The sequence below is a fragment of the Molothrus ater genome, chromosome 14, assembly GCF_012460135.2.
Source record: "Molothrus ater isolate BHLD 08-10-18 breed brown headed cowbird chromosome 14, BPBGC_Mater_1.1, whole genome shotgun sequence".
NCBI classification, from domain to species: domain Eukaryota; kingdom Metazoa; phylum Chordata; class Aves; order Passeriformes; family Icteridae; genus Molothrus; species Molothrus ater.
The window spans coordinates 2,392,029-2,410,670 of record NC_050491.2 but is presented as its reverse complement, the minus strand read 5'-3'; the positions used below and the strand labels follow the sequence as shown (position 1 = coordinate 2,410,670).

Here is an 18,642-nt window from a genome sequence, read left to right as displayed (position 1 = left end):
TGTGTTTGCTCACAGAGTTGTAAAAATCTTTATTTCTTCAGTGAATTGAAAATCTTCCTGGCTTTTGAAGAACACAGATAAAAGATTCAGCTTATTTACAATTAAAACCAGGGAATGTTCTCTGGGGAAAACAGTGTTTGCAGAATCTGTAAAAGGTGATGAGTGATAGCGCGTGTCGATGCCGCTACTTGCGATTGCAGGAACGTAGGATACTTGGCAGGATACAAGGGAGGGGGAAGAGCACAAGGCACAAGTATTTTAGGCTGGAGTTGTTCCTTCTGCCTTGTGGAAATTGCTTCACTTCAAAGCCCACACAAGGATTCTGATGGTAACACACACAGAGTGTTTCTGAAATCTACGGGGTAAAAATTAATGACCTGATGTTGTACAGTACAGAGACCTTTTTTTTAAGAAAAACATTTTTTTTTTTTACAGTAGTTAAATGTCAGAGGAAGGGAAATGCAGAGTGCTGAGCTTGGGTTAATGGAGAAGGAAGATTTTCTCCATTCAATCCCTTCACTCCCAACAGTGAGTGCCAATCTGGGCCCTGCATGACGGTGGCCATGCACAGGGGCCCCTTGGGCTTTGTATGTGAGCTGATCTCTCCTCCTTAGACATGACCTTACCTTGTGCCTCATCTTCCTCTCTCTCCCCTTATTGGGGCTGTAATTCCCTAATTCTCCCTGAAACACTTCTTGTCTATAAACTGGAGGGAACATTTGCAGCTTCAGTCTTAGGGCTGGGCTTTATCCCAGATGTTCTGTGGAGAGGTGCTGCCTCCAGAGGTGCCCTCAGTGGAACGGGGCACTGTGAAGGTTCCTGTGCTGCATTTGGATGTCTGCAGGCACAGCCTCCCAGGGAGAGGTTTGTCCAGTGAAATGCTGCTTGGGGAGCTGTGTCACAGCCTCTGCATATTCCAGTTTGGGCTTCAGGTCACCTGAAACAGCAGCCTGCTCCAGCAGCCTGCCCCAGGTGGTTCTTGCCTGCTGGGCTCAGGTGGTGCTGGGGTTCTCCAGGAGTCTCATTTTCAGCAGCATGAGGTAGCTGTGCTTCCAGAATGCTCAGGGAGCTTTGCAGACAGCAGCCTGTGCACATGATTCCCACAGCATGGAAAGATCCATTTGAATGTCACATCCACTAAAACTCAGTGTTTACAAGAACCCTGCTTAGTGCTGCTGCAGAGAGCAAACCTGGCTGCTGAAGGTGTCTTTGGGTGCTGTGCTGCTGCAAATGTGGAGCAATTGTATTGTCTTCTGCTTTCTTATCAGGAATTTTTGATGTTAGGAATCTCCAGATAACCACAGAAACCTTCTGTCACCAAGTGTAGAACTCCATGGCTAAAATGTTACCTCCTGAAGAGCAGCATGAGCAAGATCTAGCCCATTATGTGGGGTTTTTAATAGTTTCTATTGCCTGAGCTATGCTCCCAACAAAACTGGGAGTTGGAACTTCAAGCAGTTAATGAATTCTCTAATCAAAATATTGTACCAAAAAGTGGCTGAAAGTTGCTTAAATATTCCTAAGACTTTGTGCAACTTCTGTCTTAGGTTTGTACATGAATTAATTTAATTCTGCCAGATTTTGCTGGATATTTCCCCAATGCAATGGCATCGAAGCTGGGAAGAATTTATTGGCACAACAGCCATGTGTCCAGCATGTGCTGGTGTGGGGTGTTTCCAACAATTTGTATCTTCCTTCAGGAGGTGTGTGTGAGATTCACAGGTGAGCAATGCTCTCAACTCCTAATTCATACAGGAAATGCCACACCATCGAGCCCTGGTATGTATAAATGTACTGAGTGTGTCCAGTGAGAAGGGAACAACAGAAGCTGGGCTGCAGCACTGAAATTATTTCCTGATGGAAATGGTCCAGGAATCATTGAACAGCAGGTCAAATGCAAATAACACTCATGAAAAAAAAAGGGAGCCATAAAAATACTTTTTAGTGCATGATCAGCTCTGGAAGCTGAAAAAAAGTGGGTTTTGTTGATTATTTTGAGGGATTTGTTTAATGTAATTGAAGGCCCTAAACTTTCTAACTATTATTTAGCCTGCTGGGAAGCAGTTAAGTTCCAGTAAATAAATGCCTATGTGATTCCAGTAGGTATCTAGAAAAGCAAATCCTCCAAAGGGCTGTTTTCAGACTTGATAGCAGAGTCCCTGTGGAAATTCCTTCAGTGGATATAAGCTCACATCTAATGGCAGTCTCTGATTTAGGCCAAAGCTGCTTTACTGACACTCGAGCTGTCCTATGGAGATCCCCCTCTAGCTGAAAACCACACAGACTTTCACAGCCCATAAATCCCGTGGAATACATCTCTTAAGTACTTTACTCAAAGGAATGTTAAGCTCTTTTACTAAATCTGCAAATTACAGCTATGTGACAACTCTGAGTTTACAGTCTGACAGCTCACGTCATCAGTCGGAGCGGGATGAGCGGAGTCAGAGGCGGCATCGCTTGCTGCTGACTTGCAGGGATCTGCTAATAACAATCCACTGGAAAATGTTGGAAAGCTGTGACAGCCTGGGAACGGTTTGTGACATCTGTTCAACACGCTTGTTTTTATTGCCACTGACTGCAGCAAGATCCAGTGATATTTCATGGAGAAGGAGTGGCTGTGTTCCAAAGCGGTTCCCTTGAGCAGCCACGCCACCATCCAGGTGAATTTCTATACAAATGACCACATCCCAATACCTGAGCCAGATTAAAAGGAAGTTTCTCGACAGATTGTTCCTCCCTGACTGCAGGAGGTAATGAAGTGATAACAGTGGCCAATGAACTCTGCAGGAGCAGGAGATGGAGGAGGCTGGTGAAGCCCTGGCTGCTGAGTGCTCTGGGGTGCTGTGCTGGCTGTGTGGGGAGTGAACACTCACCAATGGCTTCATGGCTCAGAGCAACTCTGCCCTGACTTAAACTGGAATGGGCAGTGGCAGGAGAGCTGTAAGCTCACAGGTGCACCAGTGTATCTGAGGAGCTCACATGAGGCATAAGTGTGAGCAGCCAAGGAGAAGAGCTGTGTCTTTCTAAAGAAGATTCCCTGCATGAGTCAGTTGTGCCCTGTGACTGAATACAAGGCTCCTTGCAGTGCAGCTAAAGTTTATGTTATGTTTTGTAGGTACCATCTACTTGTTTTAATGCACACTTGCCCTGAAGTTCTTACTGAACCTGCTGTAAGACCTGTGGGAGTGGTGGCAGGAACTGAAGGAAACATTGGTTTGACAGCACACAACAACCAATTCAGCCAGTGCTGCTCTTTAAAATAGGTGCAGAAAAGAACTGTACTTGCTGTAGAAAAAACTATACTTGCTGAGTCACCCAGCTGTTGCCAACAGAGTTTTTGAATCCCAGGCCCAGTTTTTGCACTGCAGACTGCACAGCAGAGGAGGGCAGTGGCTGTGAGTGTGGCAATGTGTACAAAGGGAAGCCCCTGGCACTGTCTGAGTGCTGAGCTGCTCTTCAGCCAGAGGTTATCTGGGCCAATGAGAAGCTGGGATCAGCCTGGCTGAAGCTGATTGAAGTGTTTGGTTACCCACTGGCTAAATATCCATAAACAGAGGAAATGACATAATTGTTATTTTAAAAACCCAAATGCACCTAGAGGATAAAATCTAACTTTTCCATTTTTTCCAAAGGCTTCTCCAGCAGTTTGTGATTCTTTCCAAGGACTCCATACCTTCCCACCAGCCTTAGGGCTGACAAGGTATGAGAACAATATAAATTCTCTATCTTGAAGGTCATTTCCCACCTAAACAATTCCATGATTCCATGGTTTTATAATCTATAAATCTATAGCTAGGATGAATTAGGGACAAGTTTGATGCAAGGAAGGTGTGGTTACCTAAACCCTGGTGTTTCAATCCACTGAAACCAGAGTGTTTTTTGCTTGGGAAGTGCAGAAGTGAATCCTTTAAATGTGTGTGACCTTTTCTGTAAGAGTTGCCTCAAGTCCAACGTGAACACCTGCAGCCACTCCCCTGGTCACACACACCCTGACACCATTTCTGAGGAGCAGGACCAGTGTAAGGAAATGCTCACACAGCTGAGAATATCTGTTTGTCCTATAAGGAAGATCTCTAAAAATGTCCAGACTTCAGCCTAGATGGATGTCTGTGGATCTCAAAATCTTGGGCCTGCCATCATAAAGAGCTCTATAAAAAGGCTGGAAATGGAGAGGCTGCTGCAAGTCCCGTGGATAATTACCTGGCTCTGTGTGCAGGAAGGTCACTTCACACAGGCATTGCAATTACCTCCTGGACAAATGGAAAATGAAATTGCAACCTTGTGTGTGATTGCCAAGAAGACAACCCAAAGTGCTGGCTATGAGCAGAACCTCTGCCCTGTGTGTGGCAGGAAAGCTGGCACTGTTCTCTGGAAACAATGGATTTGAAAACGTCCATCTTTTAAAATATGCCCTTTCAAGGTGTCCAGTGAAAGATGATGAGCTGCTAAGTGTTTGCAGGGGTTTCTGCAGCTCTCAGTCTAACAGAGAACTCTCATCACCTGAGACCTCCTAGGGTGCTAGGGGAAAGCTAAAATTCAGACTGAGTTTAAGCAGAGCCCAAGCTGACAGCAGATAGAGGGCTTAGCACTGGAGAGGGATTGAATGGTCCTGTGCTGTCAGTGATAGAGTGATCACTGAATAAGTGGGTTTTTTTCCTTTTTATTTTTCAAATTAGCACAAGGAAAAACCAGCAGACCAGCTCTGTGCTGCCCAGTGGGTGGGTTGCAGAGGACACTGAGGTGGAAGTCCTGTCCTGTTGAAGGTGGAGGCAGGTGATTGATAGGTCTTCTGATAAGCAACAAAATAAAATTCACTGAGAGATTATGAATTATTATTTTTTTAATCCTTGCTTGTAGTCACTCAACATATAAAAAACTCCTTTAGTTTTAACTTTACTTTTAATTTTGGGGAAGGTAATGAAGAATACAGGAAGCACCTTTAACTTGTGCTTCCTGTCGTGATTCTTCGTGTTGTTGAAAGCAAACATTTGGCTTAAGGAAGATTTGCACAGGTGTAAAGCTTTCCTTGTATGAATATTTAAACAAATGGGGGTCTGTCACTGAACTGCAATTTAGTAATTTTTTTTTCAGGCTTTGTTGGGTTGGAAAGCATTTCTTCTGTTAGGCTATAAAATAAAAGGATTTATCCTTAAAATAAATTAATCAAAAATCTCTTGTGAAAATGCTGAAGCTAAGTGGAAGTTTTCCAGAAAAATCGAGCATTATTATGATTTTTTAAAAGTGTGTGTAAAATAATCCAGTCTTCCAAAAAGATGCTTGAAGTTGTTTGGATAGAGTTGGCATCTGCCAGAGTCGAGTCACACATAAGATAACATGATTGACCATTTTTGGCATGGGATGGGCTAAATTGGCTCATCTGTTGGCTGTCAGTCTCTTCTGAATTAGATCCAACGCTTTGTAGGCACGTTTCCATCTGGTTAAGTTTAGGACTCAAGCTGTTTATATATTAAAAAAAAATTATTTTGTACCAATAACAATTTCTAGAAAAAGGGTTTTGCTTATGTTCCATTTTGAAACTATTTGGTTTTCTTTCCTGGTTAAAATAACCTTCCAAGGAGTGAAAGATGATGTGTCCATGTATTATGTTAAGACCCTTGAAACATGCAAATAGAATGGAAAGAAATTAAAAATTTTATATGTACATATTTAAATATATGTATATATGCATGCATATCATTCTGTAATATGTGACTCCTCTAAATTGGAAAACCAGATTTTAAGTCTGCTAATATTTTAACCTATGTGCATTAGGAAAGGAGGATGAATACATGCTGTTACACTCACATTGAGTCTTTCTAAGATTGGCCTTGCATTATTTTTATTCTGAATATTTGCCATCTGGCACTGGGAGCTGCAGTATTTAGTGCCACAAATAATAATGAAAAATATGGTAATAGCTCGTGATACTTTAACGTAAAAATATAAGACAGAGGGTATAAAGCTCTGGGCGTATGATCTTACAGCTGCCAAAGCATGTTGTTCCCTCTGCCCTTGTTTTCCATAAATGAGTCTTTGATTGGAGACAGCAGCAGTAATGGGAAAGTCATTGGTTAATGCACATTAATGAAACTGCGTTACTGGAGTTAATGAACTACAGTCCTGGAGAAAAATGAGCAGGAAAAACGCCAGGGTTTGGGCCATTGTGTTCAGGTAGCTGTGGCTGCACCCGAGAAACACCAGGAAAATGTCTCTGACTCCAGATTCACCTGACACAGAGAGGCCTCTGTCCCCTTCACACCGGACAAGCCCCATAGAAATGCCTGAACTTTAAATGAAATTGCCTTTTCCTTCTGTCTCCCCCCATCCAAACACAATGAGGAGACTGTTGCATATTCAGCAAAGCTGTTGTTCTTGCTGCCGTTAAATTGCATAATTAGATGGGGCTTAAAGAGAGCTGAACCTTGGTGATTGTGCAGGCTGAGGCAGAGGTGAGACCAGCTCATGGAATTTACCCAGGTGAGTTGGAAATCAACTCAGGGAACGTTCTGAGGCGTTGGTGCTTCAGGAGAACAGTTCCAGGATGTTTGGGTTCAAAGGCAGTGGGCATTTCCTGAATGTTCCCTTCAGAGACCAGAGGAATTCACCTTTATGAATTCTGTGAGATGGGTTTATTTCTGAATAAGGCTGGCCAAGCAGCTGTGCAGATGCCAAGAGCTCTGTGTTTTGTGGCAGCTCTGCTGGCATTAAAATCAACCCCTTCGACCAGCTCTGCTCTATGGGACCTCTGCTCACCACTAGAGCGTCCTCTGCACTTGAAACGAGAGAGAAAAGCACAAGGTGCCTCTGGGCACGAAGAGTTGCACGTTTCCTAAAGAAAGGAAATCATTTATAGAACACTACAAGTAACAGCTCCATCCACAATAAACAGGGCTTGGCTCTGCTGGTTTGTGGAGCAGCTCCAGAAGAGCCACAGTGCAATGGGAAGGATGGAATTGCAATACAGAATTTGAGTTTCCAGCTGTGACCAAAGAGTCCTGACCAGCCCTTCTGGGCTCTGCCATCCTCACCCAGCACTTCCAGGTGCCAGCCAGCTCAGCCAAGGCAGCAACTGGCCTTAAACCCTGGGATACCAGAAACTGCCCTGCACCTCTGCAGTTCATCCTTGCCAGTCATGGATTTCCTGCCTGTGAGAAGATCCAAGCTGCAGTGAATCCAGAGCAGTTTGTGGCTCTGTGATGTCCTGATCCCTTTGCCTTCTCCAGGTTTTGCTCCAACCTGTGCTCTGGCTCACTGCAAATACACCAGGCCATGCTTGAGACTTTTTGGCTGCTACTGGTTGCTTTTCTTCTTCCCTTTTTTCCCTTTGTGCCCTGCTAATCCAGTCACCTCCCCTGAAGTGGCCGAGGTTGTTGTTCCTGCCAAGGGAACGAGGGCACACAGAGCCTTCTGTCCCCAGAGCGCTGCCTTGGCCCAGGCACAAATGGGAGCTTTCCTTTCCTCCTGCTCAGAAGGCACCACCAAGGAGGGGTTTGGCCATGGAAACTGGTAAGAGAAATGCACAGTTTAAAGGAAGATTTACACTCTAAAGCTGAGATGTTGGAAGGAAGGTGGGAGAAAGGAAGGAATAGGCAGGGACAGATTTGGGGGCTCAGAGCCCGTGAGCAGCTCAGTTTAATGGGGCCAGGGGAGCCTCAGAGGCTGTGACCCTGCTGGAACTGCCTGACTTGAAGAAGGAGGTTTTTAGCCTTGTGAGGCAGGGTTGGGTGTCTTTGGGGTGCTTGGTGGAGCAAGGAGCCTGTCAAGGAATGGAGAAGCCTGGAAACTCCTCAGGGACCCTCCTCACCTTCGGTCCTTCGGCAGCTCTGTCAGGCACGTTGGAAATTTGTCTTTCCCCTCAAGGTCAGCGACAGCCTCGGGCATCTCCTGGGTATGTCTGGAGCATGGGGGCAAAGAGAAGGTGTGGGCTGAACATCAGCTCTGCTCCTGCAGCTGCTCTGAGACAGAGCTCAGGGGGGATGCAGACAGCCAGGGATGCAGGGGGAGTCTGTCTGCAGCTGGGGGCTCAGCCTGCACTGCTGCTTTGGGTGGCTTGGGATGGTTTCCTGACAAAGCTGTAAGGCTGGACAGGTGTGCCAGAGAGGACAGGAGAAATTCAGTGTGTGCAGCTCATGATTCCAGCTTTCTTCTGCAGGAATGGCTTTGGGCTCAGTAAGGACTCACTGTTTGCAGGCTCAGGGTTATTTCCCACAGCACACTGTTGCTTTTGAATTGCATGCCAGGATCTGGGAAGGGAAGAGGAGGAGAGGGGGGGAATCCTTCATCCTCATGAGTCAAAACCCCACCCCACCTCCTGGAGTGCTTCTCATTCTGCCAGTGGTCCATGTTGGACTGTTCTTGTTCAGAAGTTGGTCTTGGAAGAGTGTGGGGGAAGAAATCCTCTCCAGCTGTTTGTGTTAGAGTGGGATTGGAGGGTGATGTCTGCCACCCTCCTGCCTTTCTCTCTGAGTTTGTAAGGTTCATAACATCTAGGCAGCTTTCTGCTTGAACCATGCTTTACCAGGCTCACCCAAGAATGCAGGATTTGAGATCTTCTGAAAATCCCATTTATACCATGGGCAAACCAGAATCCTCGGGTGGATCTCTGCCTCTGGTATGGTTTAGTAGAGGGGCTGTGTATAGCAGACATTAGTTGGGCCACAGAAAAATAAGGATTTGACCTGTATTGGGTGTGCTGCAGTGGCTCCTGTGAATCTGGAAAAGAAGGACTGATGAAGAAAAGAAGGAATGATAGAAAATGGGCACTTGGAGACCTGGAAACCTCCGTGGCATTGGCCTCTTGTCATAACCCAGGTTCTTTTCTCTTAGACTGCCTCCTGCTTCCTAGAGAGACCAGCAGGCAGAGGATCCTGGCATATATCCATGTCTGGGCACATGGATTCTGTGTGAAGACAGCTGGAAGGCTGGGACAGATGTACATGTCTGATCTGCTCCGTGGTACAGGCTGCAGTGAATGATCACAGCACTGGCTGCAGCAGTGGAGCTGCAGGGGGCCAGGAGAACAGCAGGGCTGTGGGGCAGGGCTGGGCTGGCAGCACAATCACCCCTGGCTCAGGGGCTGCCCATCCCTTCCTGCCAAAAGGAGCTTTCTTAGAACCTTGTTCTCACACCTGTGAGCCTCTATCCGACAGCCTGGAAAAGAAATACCCTGCCAAGGTGGGAAAATGAATACCCTGCCAAGGGTACCCTGTCAGTGCCCCTTCCACATCTGTTTGTGGCACTACATGGAAAGATCACAGAGCACAGACTGTTGATTTTTCAGATTGCCTGAGATGCTGTGCAGAACTTCAGGCTGCCTGTCAATCACTATTGTGGTGGTTCTGTAACTGAAGGACCTTCAGTGAGTGGTGTAGGTAAGTGGAACTAAAGGCCTTGTATTGTTTCACAGCCCAAGGATAATCTTTGAGCCTTATGTTTGTGCTCTCCTTGAAATACAGCACTTAAATAAATACTTGGGTTGTCTTTCTAAACTAGATCCAGGTGCAAGGCTCACTTAATTGAATGTGTCCTTTCATCTCCACCAAGGCCCCCCCCAGGTTTAGTTCTAATCTTATCTTGGTGATTATACCCAGGTGATTGCCATCACCTCCAGCACACAGCTCCAGTGTGGCACCTTCCCAAAGGCATTGGCAGCAGCTGGGTGGCTCTGCCAGGTGCTTCTGGCCCTGTTATTCCTGCCCTGGGAGGTGCCTCAGCAGAAGAGCTGCCAAATTTGCTTGTGTGCCTTTGGTGGCACTTTTCAAGGGCACAGCCCCTATGTGAGGTTGCTGAGGGCAAAACCTGCCCCTAGCTCATTTTGAAAGCAGTTCATGACCACCATCCACCTGTGTGTTTATTTTAGTGAGCACTGCCAGGTGTGCTGTCACCATCTCACCTGACCCTGATTAATTACTTATTTATATTACTCGAATCTTTCTGCCAAGAAAATGACGGGGTAGTGAAACAAAATGCAGCGTTGCAAACGTGCAAAGGCACAGGGACTGAAGTGTGTGATTCCCACAGCAATGTGGTGAGGCTGGAGAGGAAAGCCATCACTTGGGATAGGACTGGGAAGTGCTACTTCCCAGAAACTGTGACACCACCTCACTCTGTAGCCTTGGGCAAATCATTTGCTGCTGGTCTCAGTTGCTGCACCCCTTCAAGCATGTGCCCTGACACAGTGAGAATGAATAATTTATTCACACGTGATGTATGGCATGTCCTGGTTTTGGGTATTGCTGTTAATGAAGAAAAAATGAGATTAGTTTATTTTGTGGTGCTGAAGGTTCATGTGTAAAATGCTCTGAATTCAGAGAGCATTCCATATGTTGTCATAAGTTCCTGTTTTATTACTGCATGGACGGGGGTCTCTCATGCTGTGGGAACAAGGACTAAAGTGTTTGATACTTCAGTATTTTAGCCACAGAATTAGCTAATCAATTTTTAGATTGTATGTGTTGTTTAACATGAAAAAGCATCTCAAGGGATAACTTAAGACTAGAAACCTCTTTTAAATATCACAGTGAACTTAAATAAACCTAAAGGCTAATAGGTGTGTCTGGTTTGCCTTCTATTTGCTAAACCATTCTGTTGACTCAGGAGATGAAATAACCGAAGTTTCCTCCAGTCCCCGGTGCAGAGACTCCGGCCACGGTGCTCATGTGAGGGTGTCACAGAGACACGGGAGGGTCCTGCGAGGAGGGGAGGATGCTATCGGCTCACACACTCTGGAGATGCTGGCTCCTGCCTTGACTGTTTGTCGCCCTCCTGCTCGGCTAAAGGCAGCGCCTGGTTTGTCCCTGCCTTCCTTCCCTCGGCGTGCCCGGCATCTCGGCGAGTCCTCAGCCGGCCTGAGATGAGGCAGCCTCCTCCCGGGAATGGGCATCTGAAGGTAAACCACGCTTTTAGACGCTGTTATTAATAACGTGATCATGAAAATATATCAGAAAAGCTGCTGCAAGCCCTAAGGTGACTCCCATATCCACTATGGAGAATTCAGCCGGATGGACAGCGCTGGGAGCCAGTTCCACTCCGGGCTCCGGCCGAGCCGTGCGCGGGGGTGAGACCCGCTCGGCCCATTGTCCCCTCCCCGCCGGCCCGGCCCGTCCGTCCTTCCTTCCCTGACCCTTCCCAGCGCCCCCGTTCCCTCAGCCCCGGCCGAGCTCTCGGCACCTGCCCGGGCCCGGCGGCGGCCGCGCGCCCTTTATGGCCGGAGCGGGCGCGGTGCGCGCTCCCGAGGGCCGGGCCGGGCCGGGCCGGGCCGGGCCGGGTGCGCGGGGCGGGCAGCGGGTCCCGCTCCCAGCGAACGAACAATGGCAGCGGCGGCGCTGCCCGGCACCTCCTGAATGGGCGCAGGCCTGGGGGGCGGCGGCGGCGAGGAGGAGGAGGAGGAGGAGGCAGCGGCGGCGGGGCGAGGCGAGGCGGGAGCCGCCGCCCCCCATCCTCCCTCCCGCCCTCCGCCCGTCCCTGCGCAGGGAGCGCGGGGCCGGGGGGCCCGTCCGTGGGGCGGCGGCGGCGGCGGCGGCGGCGGGGGAAGGGGCGGGGGCCGGCGGCGGGAGGCGGGGGCCGGGGGCGGGCGCGTCCACCTGCGCGCGCCGGGCCCCGGGCGCATGGAGCAGCGCTGAGCCGCAGCACCGGCAGCGCCCGGCGGGCGGGGGACCCCCGCTCCATCGCGGGCCCCGCGCCGAGGTGAGTCCCGCCGCGGCGGAGCTTCAGCCACACGCAGCCCCCCTCCCGCGCCGGCACACCGCGGGGGCAGCGGGGAGGAGGAGGGGATGCTGATGGCAGCGCCGGCCTGCGCGGAGGCCTGCGGGGAAGTTGCGGGGTGTGCGTGTGTGCGAGGGTGGTCTGAGGTGACGGGGGGGGGGGGCGGCAACTTGGCGCCGTGTCCCCCCCCACCCGGGCAGGTGCAGCGCGGGGCGGGGGCGCCGCCCCGCCGGGTCCCCCGGCGGCCGCGGGGGCCGCGCTTACTTCAGCCTCGGCCAGAACAAAAACATAATGAAGGAGGGGGGATGGGATTTTTATTTTTATTTAAGGGAAAAAAAAAAAAAGCCCCAGCCCTGGGAGTAGCTGTCACCGCGCGCATTAAACTAGAGAACTGGCTAATCAAATAAAACTGGCTCATTGTCTGAAACTCTATCCCAGCGCAAAATGCGGCTGTGAATGTAATTAACCATCTGTCTGGCGGGCGGCGGAGCGCCGGGTCCGTGCGGTCGGCACCCGGGCGCTGCCATCCCCAAGCCCCGGGATGTGCCCGGTGTGCGTGTGCGAGGAGGATGCCGGAGCCGAGGGGGGGGAACGCGATCCTTCCTCGGCCCCGAGGCGAGCGAGCGATGCGCGGTGCGATGGATGAACCCAAACAAGCCGTGGGGTTCCGGCGGGGAGCGCCGGGGCGATCGGTGTGCCGTGGGTGCTGCCCCGGCGCGTTCCGCCTCCCGCGGGGAAGCCGCGCACGATGGGTGCGTGTGCGGGGGAGCCGCGGCCGGGAGCCGTGGGTGGATGCGTGAGGCCGGAGGGAGCGGTGCGCCTGTGCGAGCCGAGGCCTCCTCAATGAGCCTCTTGCGGGAAAACAAAACGGCTCCGCGGTCCTTAAATCCTCCCGGAGGTTTTCCCCCCGTTTCCGCCCGGCGGTTCGCTCGTCCCCCCTGCCCCGAAACCTCTGTGCAGCCATCAACATCCTGGTACTCGGAGGTACCTGCTGGCATCGCTGGAGCGGCGTGGTACTGCGGTAACACCGAGCCCGCGGCACACGCTGCTGCCAGCGGGGCTCGGTGTGCCTCTACACACGCTCCTGCCTCTCGCTTTGCTGTTTGAAATTTTTTTTTTTTTTTTGGTGGTGTGCGTGTGGTTTAGTAAAGGAATAATACAGAGGCTAAAAAAATAGCGGCAGCGCTCAAGCAGGTAGGATGCAATTTAAAGTCACTTCAGCTAATACCCCATGCAAGACTGCATTTGTTAAGGTATGTGAGCTGTGCAGCAGGCAGCAGTCTTTAGTGAATCACTTTTGAAAAACAAATACTTGACAAAAGAACCAGACCTGCTAAATGGATAACAATTATGTAAGCCTATAGTAGGTTTTGATGTATGTCAAGTCTGTTAAATAAATCAACCTGTTCAGTGAATAAATCTGCTCTGCACCAATGCCTTATTATAAATTTTTTTAAGGAGAATAAACCTGTGTATTTAAGACGTTTTTAGTGATGTGAATCGTGTGGCCAAGCCCCATAGCTGCCAGTGACACAAGACAAATCCGTGGGGAGGGTGGGGTGCAGGAGCGTGGGGAGGGGTAAGGTGGATATTAAAAATACACAAAGATGTGCATAAGGATTCCTAGTGATAAAATTCTCACTGATCCATGTCTTGATGGAGTATTTGCTTTGCAGTGGCAATGGCCCATACAAAGCTACATTGATTTAGCTTGCTCTGTTCACGATGGCAGTTCTGGTGAATAATTATTTTCCCAAAAGCCCTAACCAAGGGAAGAAAGAGAGTCCCTGCTTGGCCTACACAGTAGTACAGTATCTTTGAAAGCGCGTATCCGGCTGCAAATAAAGAGAGCCAGTTCAAGTGTTACTACACTCAGCAGGAATAAAAGGGAGGCAGAAAAGGGGAGCACCCGGCCGCCTTCCCCGTGTGCCTCGTCCCCCTTTCCCTCTCTGCTCCTCTGCTCGGCTTTGGGGGTGGGGAGGGGGGATTTTTGTGGGTTTGTTTTTCCTTTTTTTTTTTGTGTTTGCTGTTGCCTTTTGGAGGCGAGGCTCTGGCAGCCCACTTAAAGGTCGAGTTCTGAATGCTGAGGAGTCTCTTTGAGATGGAAAAAAAGAGAAGAGGTTGTGGCCAGTGGGTTTTAACTTCCAAACTGGGACAGGGAGTACGCCTGTGTGGGGCAGTGCCTCGGTGGTGTCCTTCTCTTTTGAGGTGGTGAGGCCTCGTGGATGGTTTGTGATGGGTCACGTGTGTATCTTTTTCCTGGCTCTGTAAAGAAACATATGAAAAGGCTCAAATGTGCTTGCAGGACCAAGAAGGCCCCAGGCTCAGGGAGAAAGTGTTCCCAGACAAAGGGCTCTGGCTCAGGTTGGATCCTGGGTGTGGGACCCAGCCATCGATGCAAGGTGCATTTTTTGGATATTAAGGCTTTTCCATTGTAGCAGCAACCCAACCGTGCTGCTTTCCCCCAGCACAGCAGTGAACAATCCCCTTGAAGTTTATGCCCCGTTGCAAACAAAAAGCAGCATTAGGAAATAATCTTTTCCTTGGGCAGGATCCAGGGAGGAGAGCCATGGATGCTCCAGGCCTTGCCCTGGTCCTTGTGTGGGGGCTCTTTGATGCTGCCGTTGCTGAGTTTGTGTTTGGCCCTGAGAGAGGCTGGGTAGCCTGACTGTTTACCAGAGTAAAATTGCTATTGCTTCTCAGTAATGACAGCTTTTGCTCTGTGAGGGTATTTAAAAATATATATATTTTGAGAATTGGGAGCAAAATAATTGTTATGTAATCCACCTGTTACGTTCAAAGTCCTGTTTTCCACCTGGGAGAGGATTGCACTTTTTTATTTTTATGCTAGATCTTTGTGTACTTTTAGCCCCGCTTGAGTTGGCTTTATAATCATTACCTGTGTGTACAGTCAGGTGCTTGACGAGCCTGATTTTGTGGATGCTGCCAGCAGTGAGTAAATGAGGCATGTGGCATAAAACTGAGCAAACCATGTTTTGTTGGAACCTTGCTCTTCCCTCTTGTCTCTGAGCTGGTGGTTCACACCCCTGGTGTCACCTGTCACCTGTGCAGGGGTCTGAGCTGTTCTAGCATGAGGATCCACCTGATTTCTTACCTGTATGTGCTGTGAGAGGCGTGGTGGGATCTCAGCCTTTTGGGGTTTTTGATTTTAGAGCTCCTGGGTGCTGTTACAACCAAACATTAAATAATTGCCATGTGTTGTGTCGTGTAGAAGGCAGTGAAGCTACAGATGCTGAAGGTGATGGGCTGCCTTGAGCATCTAGGTGTGGGGGTTTGCCTGAAGGATGCAGGAATGGAGTGTAAAACCTGTCCTGCTGCCCGTGCTGAGGGTTGGTACCACTGCTGACATGAGGAGAAATGGGGAGTGTTTGGGAAGCTGAGCCAGAGGGAAGCTTGCAGGAGGAGCCCTCAGCTCTGCAAATGAGTGTTGAGCCCTTATCCTTAGCACATTGTCTTAGGAACAGCTAGGGGAAGTGGCTCTGCTGCTCTGGACTGTGGTGGTAGTGCTGGGTGGATTTTGTTTGCAGTTCAGGGGAGTAGCATGTAATCTGTGTAATGCTGCTTTTGTGTGCCTCTATTGCAAATTGATGTCTGGGGAATGACATGAAGCAAAGGCTCTAGACCAGCAGGTCTGTGATATTTTTGTAGCAATGTCTTTTTATTCAAAGCAGGTGTCATGGAGATCTTTCATCCCAGGATTTCTTTCATCCCTGGCGTTTGTTAGCTTGTGTTAAAACTTTAAATCTTGAGAATTTCTTCTGTACAGAAGGTGTTCCTCATGTTGCTCTGGCATGGGCTGAGCTATGATTATGCAGTCTCCAAAGACTGACACGGATGAGGTGGATCTGTGTCTGCAGGGCTACGTCAGCCCTGTGAATAATCCAGGGACTGGCCCAGTGCCCTCCAGTCCCAGGCAGGGTCTGTGCCAGCCCAGCTGGAGGAGCTGCACAGGGATCTGGGGGTGGGCAGCACTGGGGCTGTCGTCCCTGGGCAGAATTTTCTTCTAACCCTTAAGCATTCAGGAGGTGATTTATATTTGCAGTCTTGTTTGCCTTTAAAAAAGCTTTTGACTACGAGATAACTGATTTGCTTAATTTATCCAAGCTCTTGTCTCGATGGTCTCCCATGATGGAGAATTCTGCTGGCTAATTGTTGCCTTTCAGTGATCTTATATACATCTTTGTTTTGTGCTGCATCTTCAGAATCGGGGTGGATGTGTCACTAGAAGTTTCTGATCAGTCTCCTTGTCTTCATTTACTGGTGTTGCTCCCTGCTGGGAAGGTGGACCCACAGTCTGCTGGCCCAACAGCATTGCTTCTGCTTGGACCCCAGCTAATTAATTTACCCCCTCAGTTTAACACCTTTCTGAATTGTCCCTGCCAGGACTGTGATCTGGCTCTGCCAGTAGCTTTGTTTTCCTGAGGCATCAGACCAGGGTGCCTCTGTTAAGAGAGAGCTTGAGCTCAGACTTGTGCTGTCCCGTTGAGAGGTGTTGCAGTGCCAGTCTCTGTGTCACTGGGGCTGGCAGAGCTTGTAGGCCTGGCCTTAACACCAGTTTAGGTTTTTGGCCAATGTATCAGCTTCCTCCTCTTGCTGCTGTGGGGTTTCTGTGGTGTAGAAGGGACTCCTGGTGGTGGGTTTGGTGTGAGGGTCCTTTCCTGCTTTGTGGTGTCTGGGGCTGTTCCCCTCTGCCCCACTGAGGACCTTGGAGAGAGGAGAGTCAGGATTTCTAAAATAACCCCAAACAGCCAAGGCGTTTTCTGTCTCTGCTCGCCCCCAGGGTAGGGAGCTCCTCACAAATTAAAACCCAGCATTGTCACTGTCCTTTTCCTGAAACAGCTGAGAGGGTGGTGATGCAATGAGACTCTTGCATTTTGAGGGTATTTGGACTCTCAGATGGAGGTTAGCAGGAAAATGAGCTCCTGTGGATCTTGCAGGACTCTCAGGAGTGCCAGGACCTGGCTTGGGGTGCTCAGAGCACTCCTGAGAACTTCTTGGTTGTTTCATTCCCAGCATGAGACCCAGGTCCTGGGGAGGGCTTGGGCACAAATTCCCAGCTCTTTCCCAGTTCCATTCCAGGTGAGGTCTGTGCCATGCTCTGGAGCTGCTTTTGGAGCTGTGTCCTTATTAAAAAAAATCAGATTCCTTTCCTTGCACTTGGGAGGATTTTAATTGTCAGTTACAGCACAGGGGAACCAAACGTGGAAAACACAAGTTCTGTGGGTGAATTTTGTTTCCTGCACAATGTCCCAATGAATGAGATGAGTCTTTGATGGAGGAGAGAAGCTGAAGCCTTATGAAGGGCCTGTTTATTGGCATTAATTATTTTTTATTAGTTACAGCATCCGTAGTCCGTTGGCAGTAGAAGAGCCCAAAGTAAGAATATTAATTCTTCAGAAGTTTTTCAAAGCTTGCATTTTTCATAAGAAGCTTGTGAAGCTTCAAATCTAAAGCTTCCAAAGCCTTTTTTTTTTTTTTTTATTCTTCAGAAGTGCCACTGAAGCTCTTTTTTAAATTTCTTGTATTTTAGCTGAAACTATGAGTTTTACACATGGAAAAAAAAAATAGTTCTTTCCCATCCACTGCATTGGCCCCAATTTTCAGGTCCCTGGCTGGGTCAGCCAAGCCCTGTGCAAGCATCAGCTGTGCTCTGGAGAGCAGGTGAGGACCCTTTGCTCCTGATTTCCTGTCCTTTCCCCCTCTGGCTGGGGTTTTACTTGGTGCTGAAGCACAGATGGGTGTGAAAGGTGGATTTGTTTGTGACTGGCCAGTCTGGACAATACTTGACCTTCACAGCTGTTGAATAACTTCAGAGAAATACTGAACTGCTTTATGGGAGCGAGGAGGGTGGCTGGGAATTTAACCAGTACAGGAGGAATCTGGTGTCTCTTTGGCCAGAAAGCAGCATTTCTAAACATTTTTTTTTCTGGTAGCCTTGCAAGGTCATGTTTTAATACTCTGAATGTGAATTTAAGGGTCATACTGGTATTTCAGTGGTAATACAGATGGATGCTGGTTCTTATTTAATATTGCTCCAGGGAATGGAGCAATTAGTAATCTTGGCTCTCTCTGAACCTCGAGGGGGAAAATGAAAATTGCCTTTTTCAGGGTGGTCACTGTTCTCATTTGCATGAAAAAACTGTTGGGGAGTGGGGTGATTTTAGCTACAAAAAGTTGTGGTGTGGGTTTTTCTGTTTAATGTTACTGCCAACATTACATGGACAGGTGAATTCACTGACAGCTGTGCCTTTAACGTGGCAAGATGGGTGGAATTTTTGGGAAGACCAGAAGGGAAGGTGCTGCTGACCACAATTTTTCAGCTCACATTAAAGCAAACAAGCAAACCCCAATCTCCATAACACCACTGGCTCTGTAGGGAGCAGCACACAATCACTTCCCATGGTTTGTTTATGCCTGCCTCTGAGGAAATCTCCTCTATCAAAATCACCTGTCCATGCAGTGTGAGAGAGACAGAGATTCATTCTGGAGTCCATGGAGCATTCGGTGCCAGCTCGTGCAGGAATTCAGCTGAACTGTGCCATGGGTACAGAGGAGTTCAGAACAAATAATTGTCCTAACCCTGTAACCTTCACTTACTTAATTGTCTTATTTGTCTGGTTAGTTTGGTGGAGAGAGTTTGTAGTGCAGGGAGAGGAGTTCTGTGTATTGTGGCTGTTTTTTGGTTAATTTGGCTGTTTCTTTGGGGCATTTGTGCTCAGTCCTTGCCTGCTGCTTGCTGGGTTTGAGCAGATACCAGTAGCAGCTTTTTGGGAGGTGGATGGATGGGAGGCTGGGCAGGCCACTGGGTTTCCAAGGAGCTTCTGGTTTGAGAGTGAATTTTTGAAAGGCTTGATCGCTCAGCATCACAATTTATGGCTGTTTTAGGCAGCACAAAGTTGTGTTTCAGGATTTCCATTC

The 18,642-nt window shown here is 48.9% G+C and overlaps 1 protein-coding gene and 1 long non-coding RNA gene across 3 annotated transcripts in view; both read left to right on the top strand.

The window, feature by feature from the left end:
• Positions 1-7,844: 7,844 nt before the first annotated feature.
• On the top strand, positions 7,845-10,548 carry LOC118698587 (uncharacterized). The gene is made up of 2 exons (XR_004981915.1): positions 7,845-9,174; positions 9,281-10,548. It is a non-coding gene; the product is annotated as an uncharacterized LOC118698587 (long non-coding RNA).
• A 252-nt stretch (positions 10,549-10,800) lies between these two features.
• The window catches only part of NEXMIF (neurite extension and migration factor), a 176,016-nt gene continuing 168,174 nt past the window's right edge, over positions 10,801-18,642 (top strand). The window contains exon 1 of one of the 2 annotated variants that reach the window (XM_036401991.2): positions 10,801-10,888. The gene's annotated coding sequence lies outside the window, so the exon portion shown is untranslated. Of the gene's footprint in view, positions 10,889-11,597; positions 11,686-18,642 lie in introns of those variants that run through there. The other variant, XM_054516338.1, reaches the window with a different exon arrangement.